Source organism: Neofelis nebulosa, chromosome 2 (genome assembly GCF_028018385.1).
Source record: "Neofelis nebulosa isolate mNeoNeb1 chromosome 2, mNeoNeb1.pri, whole genome shotgun sequence".
NCBI lineage: Eukaryota > Metazoa > Chordata > Mammalia > Carnivora > Felidae > Neofelis > Neofelis nebulosa.
The window spans coordinates 111290565-111302107 of NC_080783.1; the positions used below are offsets into that span (position 1 = coordinate 111290565).

Sequence of the window (11543 nt, forward strand, 5' to 3'; positions counted from 1 at the left end):
AAAAGAATGAAATCTTGCCATTTGCAACTACATGGATGGAAGTGGAGAGTATTAGGCTAAGCAAAATTAGTCAGCCAGAGAAAGACCACTATCGTATGAGTCCACTTATATGAGGACTTTAAGATACAAAACAGATGAACATAAGGGAAGGGAAGCAAAAATAATGTAAACACAGGGAGGGGGACAAAACCTAAAAGTTTCTTAAATATAAAGAACAAACTGCTGGTTGCTGGAGGGGTTTTGGGAGGGGTGATGATCTAAATGGGTAAGGGGCATTAAGGAATCTACTCCTGAAATCATCGTTACACTGTATGCTAACTTGGCTGTAAATTAAACAATAAATAGATAACAAAATATATTAAAAATAAATCTATACTAAATAATAAGGTCTATTAATTAAAAAATAATAAGGCATCTATTTTGGCTAATGTTAAAAAAATTTTTTTTAATGTTTATTTATTTTTGAGACAGAGAGAGACAGAGCATGAACAGGGGAGGGTCAGAGAGAGAGGGAGACACAGAATCTGAAGCAGGCTCCAGGCTCTGAGCTGTCAGCACAGAGCCTGACGCGGGGCTCAAACTCAGGGACCGCGAGATCATGACCTGAGCCGAAGTCGGACGCTCAACCAACTGAGCCACCCAGGCGCCCCTATTTTGGCTAATGTTTAACAAAAGACTAGTGTCCAAATATTAGCTCCACAATATCTAGCATTAAATGTGACGAAATTTGAGTTGTAAATGCAATTTTACTCCTGTGGCTGTAAACTAATGTTTGACCAGGCAAATTAAAATGTCACTTTTGAAAAATAAATAAATAAATTCTCTATCAGTTATGTTATTTATATCTGTTTTGCTTGGATCTCTGGCTGTGACCTGATAGTGTTTTTTCATTTGGAATAAATTCCTCTGTCTTCTCATTTTGTCTAAGTCTCTGCCATCTTCTCTGTGTTAGAAATCCCAGTTATGTCTCCTCTTCCTGAAAGTAATGGCCTTATGAAGAAGAGAGCCTGTAGTGTGCAGGGTCTGGCACTTCAGGGAATGCCTCTAGCATGTGTTACATGGGCTCTGCTGTTGTGTTCTGGCTGTTCTGTCCTCCAGGCCAGTCATCTGCAGAGGCTCTCCCTGCCTGCTGTGGGCAATGCTTGTTCCTGGCCTGGATGTAGTGAGTTTTGACTAGGTATGCTATGGTCTGCTTGTGAAATGAGACCTGTTACCACCTCTCCTGGAACTGAGGACCTGCAAAATTCTGTTGTTAGGAGACGTGTTGTGGGCAGGAGTTTGTGTGGTCTTCTACAGGAGGGGCCTGCCTTGCTGGGACTGAGCAGGGCAGTTCTATCAGAGCCTAAGGCAGTGGGACTTGGTGTAAGCACGTTAGGTAGCCAATGTCTACACTGTGTTGCTTCCTGCAGGTGGATCTGCGTTTCTATTGAGGGCCATCAGAGAAGAATGGCACTATTCAGCTCCCTTGTTCCCAGAGAGGTGCCCCTGTGAGCACTGCCTCTCAGGGACACTCTCCAAGAAGAGAAGAATGAATAATCTCTCCACTGTGTGTCCCATGTGTTCTTCAGATGGACATTTCCATGCTGTTGTCACCCATCCCCCAGGGTTGTTTGCCTGCCTTCTCTGTAAGAGCAGTGCAGTGCCTGCAGGGCTCAATCCCAGCCAAGTCTGGGGACCTTTACTTCTCCAGGCTTTAAGCTGCCCTATTTGCAAGGAGGCATGAATTCAGCCCCTCTTGCTTTCCAAGCCAATGGCTATGGAGAAATATTCTCCCTGTGTATTCGCCTGTGTGCTTCTCACTCTCGCCCTTCTAATGTGACCACAGCTCCCCTCCCTCAACAGCAGCCAGGATCCATCTCTTCTCTAAGCTGCTTCACCATACTTTCTACCTTCTTCAACGTGGACTCTTGTCTCCCTTTAGTTCTGGAGCTTGTTCTGTCAGTCTTCAGGCTGATTTCTGGGGTATTTAGGATGATTTGATAGTTACCTAGTTATATTGCTGGGATGAGGTGAGCCTAGGGTCCTCCTTGTCTGTCACCATTTTCCTCTCTGACTAGGCTTATTGGGATTTTTTTCCCTCAATTTCTTTTCTGCTACTTTGTTATTAACATTTGGAAATGCAACAGATTTTTATAGATTAATTTTGTATCATATGACTTTATTAGTTTTAATAATTTTCTTTGGTGGAGTCTCTAAGGTTTTCTATTTATGCTAATGTGTCACATACAAATACTGACAGTTTTATTTCTTCCTTAACAATTTGGATACTTTTATTTCTTTTTCTTGTCTGACTGCTGTGACTAGGACTTTCAGTAGTATGTTGAATAAAAGTGGTGAGAGGGGACATCCTTGTCTTGTCCCTGACCTTAGGGGAAAAGCTTTCTGTTTTTCACTGATTTTAGTTGTGATTTGTCATATATGACCTTTATTATGTTGAGCTTGTTCCCTCTAAATGTGCTTTGTTGAGAATTTTTGAATTTTTTATTATTTATTATTTTTTAAAAACATTATTTATTATTGAGAGACAGAGAGACACAGAGCGTGAGCAGGGGAGGGTCAGAGAGAGGGGGAGACACAGAATCTGAAGCAGGCTCCAGGCTCTGAGCTTCCTGCACAGAGCCTGAGGTGGGGCTCGAATTCACAAACATGAGATCATGAACTGAGACGCTTAACCATCTGAGCCACCCAGCTGTCCTGAGTTTACTTTTTATCATGAACAGATGTTGAATTTTGTCAAAAGCTTTTTCTGCATCTGTTGAGATGATTATATGATTTCTATCCTTCATTTGTTAATTGATTTGCTGATGCTGAACCATCCTTGCATCTCTGGAATTGATCCCACTTGATTGTGGTGGATGACTTTTTAAAATGTATTGTTGAATTTCATTTGTTAATATTTTGTTGAGGATTTTTGCACCTGTGCTCATCAGGGATATTGGCTTGTAGTTTTTTGTTTTGTTTTGTTTTGTTTTGTTTTTGTAGTGTCCTTGTCTGGTTTTGGTATCAGGGTAATGCTGGCCTCCTAGAATGAATTTGGAAGTTTTCCTTACTCTCCTATTTTTTGGAATAGTTTGAGAAGGAAAGGTATTAACTTATCTTTAAATGTTTAGTGGAATTCAGATGTGAAGCCATATGGTCCTGAACTCTTATTTTTGTTTTTTTTTTTATTTAAAATTTTTTTTAACATTTATTCATTTTTATGAGACAGAGAGAGACAGAGCATGAGTAGGGGAGGGGCAGAAAGAATTCAAAGCAGTCTCCAGGCTCTGAGCTGTCAGCACAGAGCCCAATGTGGGGCTCGCATCCATGAACTGTGAGACCATGACCTGAGCTGAAGGCAGACGCTTCACCAACTGAGCCACCCAGGTGCCCCACTGAACTCTTGTTTGTTGGGAGTTTTTTGTACTGATTCAATTTTGTCAGTAGCAATCTGTCTGTTCAGATTTTCTTTTTTTTTTTTTTTTAACGTTTATTTATTTTTGAGACAGAGAGAGACAGAGCATGAATGGGGGAGGGGCAGAGAGAGAGGGAGACACAGAACCGGAAGCAGGCTCCAGGCTCTGAGCTATCAGCCCAGAGCCCGACGCGGGGCTCGAACTCACGGACCGCAAGATCGTGACCTGAGCTGAAGTTGGACGCCCAACTGACTGAGCCACCCAGGCGCCCCCAGATTTTCTATTCCTTCCTGATTTAGTCTTGGAAGATTGTGTGTTTCTAGGAATTTATCCATTTCTTCTAGGCTTTTATTTATTGGCATACAATTTATCCTAGTAATATCTTATAAAACTTTGTATTTGTGTAGTGTTAGTTGTAATTTCTCCTCTTTCATTACTGATATGATTTATTTTGGTTCTCTTTCTCTCTCTGATGAATCTTCCTAAAGTTTTATCAATTTTGTTTATAATTTTGAAGAACCTCTCTTAATTCCAGTGATTTTTTTCTATTTTTTTTTGTTGTTTCTATTTAATTTATTTCCACTCTGATTTTCATTATTTTCTTCCTTCTGTTAGCTTTGGCTTTGTTTGTTCCTTTTTTTCTAGTTACTTTCAGTGTAAGTTTAGATTTTTTTTGAGATTTTTCTTGTTGCTTGAATTAGCCTTCTGTCACTATAAATTTCCCTCCTAGAATTGCTTTTGCTGTATCTCAAAGATTTTGAAACATGTGTTTCCATTTTCACTTCTCAAGGTATTCACTTCCTTTTTGATTCTTAATTGACCTATTGGCTGTTTAGCAGCATGTTGTTTAGCCTCCATGTGTTTGTGTGTGCGTGTTTTTTTTTTTTTCTTTAGGATTTCTTCTTATAATTGATTTCTAGTTTGAATCTGTTATGGTAAAAAAGATACTTGATATGATTTCAATCTTTTTTTTTTTTTTTAATTTTTTTTTTTTTCAACATTTTTCATTTATTTTTGGGACAGAGAGAGACAGAGCATGAACGGGGGAGGGGCAGAGAGAGAGGGAGACACAGAATCGGAAACAGGCTCCAGGCTCCGAGCCATCAGCCCAGAGCCTGACGCGGGGCTCGAACTCACGGAACGTGAGATCGTGACCTGGCTGAAGTCGGATGCTTAACCGACTGCGCCACCCAGGCGCCCCTGATTTTAATCTTTTATGGAGACTTGTTTCATCTTTTTATGGAGACATGTGACCTGTTCTGGAGAATGTTCCATGTGCACTTGAAAAGAGTGTGTATGATGCTGTTTTTTTGGGTGGAATGTTCTGTATACATCTATTAAATCCATCTAGTCTAATGTGTGATTCACAGCCACTCTTTCCTTATTGATTTTCTATCTGGATGATATATCAATATTGATATGTGAGGTGTTAGAGTCACCCATTATTATTGTATGACCGTCAAGTTCTCCCTTTATGTCTGTTAATAGTTGCTTTATGCATTTAGGTGCTTTTATGTTGGGCGCATAGATATTTACAATTGTTAGATCCTCTATTTGGATTGATTACTTTATCATTATGTGTTACCATTCTTTGTCTATTGTTAGCCTTTGTTTTAAGGTCTATTTTGTCAGATATAAGTTTACCTACCCAAGCTTTTTGTCACTTCCATTTGTATGGAGTAGCTTTTCTATCTCTTCTCTTTCAATATGTGTGGGTCTTTAGGTTTGAAGTGAGTGTCTTATAAACAGCATAGAGGTGATTTTTTTTTTCTTAATCCATTCAGCCACCCTATGTTGTTTTTTTTTAAATTTTTTAATGTTTATTTATTTTTGAGAGAGACAGAGAGACAGAGTGCAAGCAGGGGAGGGGCAGAGAGAGGGAGACACAGAATCTGAAGCAGGCTTCAGGCTCTGAACTGTCTGCACAGAGCCCGACTTGGGGCTCAAACTCACGAACTGCAAGACCATGACCTGAGCGGAAGTCAGATGCTTAACCAACTGAGCCACCCAGGCTCCCCCACCCTATGTTTTTTGATTGGAACTTTTAGACCATTTATATTTGAATTAATTATTAATAAGTATGTACTTAGCCATTTTGTTAATTGTTTTCTGGTTGTTTTTGTAGTTCTTCTCTATTCCTCTCTTCTTGCTCTTTTCCATTGTGATTTGATGACTTTTTTAGTGTTATGCTTGGATCTCTTTCTTTTTATTTTTGTGTGTACCTATTATAGGTTTTGGGTTTGTGGTTATGATGAGGTTCATATATAATATCCTATGTGTATAGCAATCTATATTAAGTTGATGGTTTTAAAATTTTGAATTCATCCAAAAAGCACTGTATTATTACTCCCTGCCTTCTACAAAAGTACATTTTTTTAGTTGAATAGAAATCTCATTTAGAAAAAAACATTTTTCAAATGTTTATTTGTTTTTGAGAGAGAATGTGCACACATGTGCACGCAAGTGGGGGAGGGACAGAGAGAGAGGGAGACAGAGGATCCGAAGCAGGCTTTGCACTGATAGTAGAGAGCCTGATGTGGGGCTTAAACTCATGAACCTTGAGATCATGACCTGATCTCACTGCACTGATAGTGTGGAAGTTGCTTGGGATTCTTTCTCTCTCTCTCTCTCTCTCTCTCTCTCTCCCACTTTCTCTGCTCCTCCCCTGCTTGTGCACTTACTCTCTCTCTCTCTGTCTCTCTCAAAAATAAATAAAATAAAAATAAATAAATAAATAAACTAAGTTTGAAATCAGAGGAGAAGCATGATTTCAACACATTTAGGATATTGAAGTGTTCAAAAGACATTAATGTTATAGCAAGTAAAAATCAAGTGATTGCCCTAACTACAATATGAAGAAAATGTTACAATGAAGATAGTTTGAACAAACACTATTGGAGGTATTGTTATATCTCACATTCTGTATCTCAAACTTATGTTCCTTATTTTCCACAAAAAATTGAAACAGTAAAGAAATGTAGTTAGGGAAAATATACATGTGCTGATAATTGAATTAGACTTGAAGCTTGAAGAATGATCTGGTTTCTCCTTTACATTGAAGGATGATGGTAAGATATTGAGATGAAGACAATTCATTTGTCTAGGAAAAGGAATGTATTGTTTCTGTAATCACAGTTCTATTGGTGTGAACTACAATTCACAATCCAGACCTGATAAAACTCAAAAGACAGACTTGAATGTGAGCTAGCTGTGCACACTGCATTGTAACTTGTATTTGAAGCCATCCTAAACCTACAACTAGCAAGCACACACATTGCAATATAGTCTTCTTAATTCTGGCGGGAGGGTTATGTGTTACATTTAAATATTAGCAAATAACATTTTAGGAAAGCGTGGTTATGATTTTACTTTACTATGTGTTATGGGCCGATTTGTGTCCTCCACCAAATTCATATATCTTGGAGTCTCAACAGCCGGTCCCTCAGGATGTGACTATATTCAGAGATAGGGTCTTTAAAGCGGTGATATTGTTAAAATGAGGCCATTTAGGGTGGATTCCTGATCCAGACTGATTGGTATCCTTACAAGAAGTGGGGATTAGATCAGAGACACCAAAGGTGCAGGTGCACTGAGGAAAGTTATGTGAAGACACATCTGCCACCCAAGGGGAGAGCCTTCAGGAGAAAACAAACCTGCTTATACTTTGATCTTGGACTTCCAGCCTCCAAAATTGTGAGATAATAAATCTCTGCTATTTCATCCCTGACGTCAGTGATATTTTGTTTGGCAGCCCGAACAAACTATATGCAATATATACATAATAGGTGGTAGAGTTTGTGAAATTTTAGTTTCTGTTGCATGTGTGGGTACTGAGTCTCAATGCAAGATGCATTTCTTATTATGGGTTATAGGTCAAAGTGTTGGAAAAACGTTGAATTAGAAGAAATGAAGGATTGTTGCCTCTCAGCTTTGAAACAAGCCAGTTGAACCAGAAACTTGCACTATGCAGACCTGGAGAAACTCTGGCCCTGCCTTTCACAGGGAGAAGCTTAAGTTAGAGAAATGGTCTCCAAAGCTTTGTGCTTCTTCCAAAAATAAGTCTAGAATAGGGTTCCAGGGTGGAGTTTGGGGATGGAATTCACAGGGCCTGTGAACTTAGATAGGAAAAAGATACATATTTATTTTCACTAATGTGTATCTGAAAATGACCTTTTCTATCAATTACAGATGGAAGCAACAGATTTCAGTAATATTAGCAGTACTGGTAACTTTGTCACCAATTGAAATCACCCATGTTTCCACACCATGTCACACAAACTGAACCTTGATATATAGACTACAACCATCATTATATCAAAAGTATATGGGTTTGTAGGTTATCTCCCTGGATCTTGGCTTTCCCTTCTGCATTTGCTGGCTGGCTCTTACCCTGTGATGCCGGAGCAGGCTACAACTTGCTCCTGGGCTCCGTCTGTAGCTGCATCGTTCGAGGCACGCCTGGTCCAGGCATCGTCCTGAAGAAGGTGCTGGAGGCGCTTAAGGATCTCATCAACGAGGCCTGCTGGGACGTGAGCTCTGCACAGCCTGGACTCCTCCCACGTCTCCCTGGTGCAGCTCACCCTGCCTTCTGAGGACTTCAACATGTACCACTGCTAACGCAACTTGGCCTTGGGTGTGAACCTCACCAGCATGTCCAAAACACTAAGATGTGCTGGCATTGAAGACATCATTATCCTAAGGGCTGGAGATAATACGGACACCCTGGCACTTGTATTCGAAGCTCCAAACCAAGAAAAGTTTTCAGACTATGAATGAAGTTAATGGATTTAGCTGTTGAACAACTTGGAGTTCCAGAACAAGAGGAGCTATGTAGTAAATATGCCTTCTGGTGAATCTGCACGTGTATGCCGAGATCTCAGTCATATTGGAGATGCTGTTGTAATTTCCTGTGCAAAATATGGAGTGAAGTTTTCTGCAAGTGGAGAAAGAGGAAATAGAAATAGTAAGTTGTCACAAACAAGTAATGTCGATAAAGAGGAGGAAGCTGTTACCATAGAGATGAATCAGCCTGTTCAGCTAACTTTTGCACTGAGATACCTGAACTTCTTTACAAAAGCCCAGCACTCTCTCCTACAGTAACACTCAGTATGTCTGCAGATGAACCCCTGCTGCAGAGTATAAAATTGCAGACGTGGGACACTTAAAGTACTATTTGGCTCCCAAGATAGAGGATGAAGAAGGATCTTAGGCATTCTTAAAATCCAAGAAAATAAAATTAAGCTCTTCGAGAACTGCTTCTGAGATGCCAGCACGTACTCAAGTCTCTTCTGTCTCCGAATTTGTACCTCTCAGTACATATGTAGATATTTTATGTAAATAACCTTTTTCTTCCTCCATTCTGTACAGTTTGTTTAAAGAATAAAGTCTGAAGTCAAATCTGGTCTTGTTAACCTAGAAATATCTCTGCCTTAACCTAGAAATACCCATGATTTTCATAACAAAAGGGTTTTGACTCTAAATGCAGTTTTAATTTTTTCAATTTAAATAAAAGTTGTTTGAATTTCAACCATCACAACACAGTGCCTCCATTTGGACCGTGACTGTTGCAAGTATCCTAGGGAATTCAGTTCAAGCTACTGTTTTCTAGAAATGTGTTTATTTTTTCTGCCTAGAGGAGCCTGATAAATAATACATTAGATACGGCATTAAAAGTATTCCAAATACAGTAGGTGACAAGATATCTGGGGGGAGAGGATTCATTTGCCAAAATTACTTTGGTGTTCTTCTATCTTTACTCAAGAAATGAACAGAAGTATAGACCAAATCCTATATATTTAGTTATTTTGCCAATTTTGTTAGCAAAACTAAAACTTTAAGAAGCTTCATGAACCCAAAGCCATGTGTGTTTTAGAAGCCTAGCAGTGCTATAGGGCAGTGTTTCTTTAGCCTAGGGAACATTTTCAAAGAATCTTGAAAGATTTAGTAGGTATGAATTAAGGCCCAAGGAGTATGTTTGTGCAAAAATAATTTTTCTAGGATAACTAGCCTTTTTGGGGACTTAATCCTAGCAGTTGTGAAACAGATTGTTGAAATGTTCTTACTAATGGTGCCACAAGGCCACAAACTGGCATACTACATATTGAGAATTGCTTCATTAAAGTCCTTTTTCCCTGTGTATTTTGGCCTTCGTGGTTTAAATGACTGGTTTCTTTGGTGTAATACCTGGAAGAACTCACAATCCAGTAGGTTACTGTTCATTACCTTCTGTGTGCCTGGGGGGTGGGGAAGGAGATGGAAAAGGGGCCTGATGGGAGTTTTGGGAGTGATGTAACTAACGTATGTAGAATGTGGTGATGGTTCCAAGACTATGCACTTGTCAAACTCCTCCAATTGTACTTTATTGTATGTAAATTATACTTTAATAAATCTGGCTTTTGAAAAGCTTAAAAAACAAAGTATATGGGTTATTAGATTTACTGATTGAACTTGTTATTTAATATATTAATAAAGAAGCACCTATATTACTATGCACAGATTTTAAAAATACATTTTGATAATAACCATATTTGTATATAGTTTGCTCCCTTTGGAGCCCTGTACATTTTGTCTTAAACCATTTAAGAACATTTTTCTGGCAATGCCCTACAGGCTTCATGAGACTGTCAAAGGGAATCTGTGGCAGATAAATGGTTAACAAAATCTTCTCTACAGGTATATTCTTTTTTTTTTTTTAAGTTTATTTATTCTGAGAGAGACAGAGCATGAGTGGGGGAGGGGCAGAGAGCGAGGAGAGGGAGAATCCCAAGTAGGCTCCATGTGGTCAGTGTGCAGAGGTCCAATTAGGGACTCAAACCAACAAAACCGTGAGATCATGACCTGAGCCCAAATCAAGAGTCAGACACTTAACCTACGACAGGCGCCCCTACAGCTATATTCTTATAGCCTCACAGCCTCCCTGCTACACTTTCCCTGAGTCTTTTTCATCTGTTTCTTTCAGCTTCTACCCTTTTGGTTACCACCAGGTCTCTCCTTCTGACCAGTTTCTTTTAACCGAGTACTTCCTTGTTCTAACTTTGACTTGATGTCTTCCCACAGCCTGCCTCTTCATTTGCCACCTCTTCCAGTGCAGCTCTTGGGTAGTGTCCTGAACTGGTAACTGGGCCAGGAAACTGACCCCCGGACTGTAACTTCAGGATGGCTGAGCACCTGCCAGAAGAAGGTGCCTTACTCCCAGGGCCAGAAGGCCACCCAAGGAGCTGATGGTCATTTTGAAAAACAGCTAATATTGTCAGCAGCACAAATGGAAACCCTTCTGTTCCAGGCCCCATTGACCTGTTCCTGCCTCCTGAGGATGTTTGGCTTACTTTTGTGGCTTCCCTGATCACATCATTTCATGTTTAGGCACCACCTCCCCCACCCACCCCAACTCTAGCTCATGACCTGAATGTGCAGCCCCATCCATAGCTCTCTAGACTCCGGATGTCCACATTTCCATGGCTTACTTGCATCATCAGTGGCCATATAGAGCGTGTTCATCTCCCACAATGCATCCTTGTACAGCCTGTCTGCCAGTTTCCAGTAATTTGGATCTTCAGCCACTGGGGTTTCCCTCTGCATACAGCATTTCTGTTCTGGCTTGCCCACCTGACAGACACGTGGTGAATTCCATGTTGCACAAAGAACAGAGTGATACCTTCTAGTGGTATCAACCGCCCTCTTTGTGGGAGAGAAGGAGGGCAATTCTACTCCAGCACCACCCCATGTGTAAGTGGCACACTCTGGCCTCTAGAGGGATCCCCGTGAATGAGGGAGAGGAGGAGAAGCAGCCTGAGCCTTCTGGGAGTAAGAATCTGGAACATTGAATCACTAGCTGTTTCGGAGAATGGGGCTCAGGTCTTGGCGACATATCCTTATTTCATCGATATCCTTTAGTGTCATCGATATCCTTTACTTGATGTCACCTGTCTGGTTTGTCCTCCCACCAGCCTTTGGCCACTTTCGACATTTATCTATGTGAGGGGCACAGTGTAGATTCTTGATGGCTTAGGCTCAGCCTGGCCTAAGTACCCAAGTACTTGGTACTCAAGGATTCCCTCAATGGAGACTCCAGATTGTGGTCTATAGGTGTCATGGATGTACCAAGAAAGCAACCAGTCAGGACAAATGCATATCCTTAGTCTCATCTGG

At 40.3% G+C, this 11543-nt stretch overlaps 1 pseudogene; it reads left to right on the plus strand.

Moving 5' to 3' along the window:
* Positions 1-7775: 7775 nt before the first annotated feature.
* Positions 7776-9000, plus strand: LOC131493125 (proliferating cell nuclear antigen-like; annotated as a pseudogene).
* Positions 9001-11543: the final 2543 nt, after the last annotated feature.